Below are 1197 nucleotides of genomic sequence, written 5' to 3' on the forward strand. Positions count from 1 at the left end.
AAGTCTTCAAGGTCTGACTATGGATCCTGTATTTCCTTCAGGCTCAGACACATCTCTGTCTGTCAGTAGTTCACAGCCAAACTGGGAGTGCTGTGTTCTATTTGAGTGAAAATACAAGTAAACACACACACACACACACACACACACACACACACACACACACACACACACAAGGATCAGGTCCTATCATGTCATAAAACAGGCCGCAGAAGGCAGTCAGGCAGGCTGCAGCAGAGGCCTGAGCTTGTTATTCATTAACCAGGAAGAACATGACAACACTCACGTCCTCATTTCAACTGTGCTATATCACAACAATGAATAAGTACATTATTAGTATTTATTTATTCTTATTGTAATTTATCCAGTAATTTACTTAGTAAAGTATTCAAAGCTGCTGCAATCAATAACTACCTTATTCTTATTGCAAATGCTTAATTTCTGTACATATTCTACGACCACCTTCATGCAGGAGCATCCTGTTCCTTTATATCTCCATTTTGAATGTCTCTGTTTTGCAGCCATGGACCCAGTGAAGGCCACGTGCAGCTGTTGGGACAGAGTCGAGCAGCACTGCGTGGGAAACGGACCAGCAGGACCTGGACCCAGGCTGTCAGCTGTATATCTGCACTTCACCAGTCCTCACAGACTGACTCACTTCAACTCTAAGTCTGTCGACATACACACACACACACACACACACACACACACACACACACGTTCTCTTACATTTTTAACAGAAGAATTTGTGACCTCTTCTACTCCATTGTCTCCTCTCTTCCTCTCAACTCCTCTTCTCTGGAATGGTGGGACACACAAACCTCACTGTTCACCTTACTTATATTTACTGTACTTAAGTACAGTTTTAAGGTACTTGCACTTTACTTGAGTATTTCTATTTCATGCTGCATGGTTTCATCCCAATGTTCAAATGTAATCTATTGAATCTAATGACGTCTTTCTTCTCTTTCACTTTCTCTTTCTTTCTTCTTCTTCAGGTCAGGTCAGGTCTGGGCCGGGGACAGGTGTCCCGGGCACTGCAGCATTTCTCTTGATGAAAGAACGGTCAGTAGTTCTTTTCATTTTGAATCACCGATGTGTTTTCAGGTGAAGAGGAGAACAGGGTGTGGTTTCACACACACACACACACACACACACACACACACACACACACACACACACACACACACACACACACAC

This window comes from Seriola lalandi, unplaced genomic scaffold (genome assembly GCF_002814215.2).
Source record: "Seriola lalandi dorsalis isolate HSWRI2012SDOR001 ecotype SW California unplaced genomic scaffold, Sedor1 jcf7180002053625, whole genome shotgun sequence".
In the NCBI taxonomy this organism is placed as follows: Eukaryota; Metazoa; Chordata; class Actinopteri; order Carangiformes; family Carangidae; genus Seriola; species Seriola lalandi.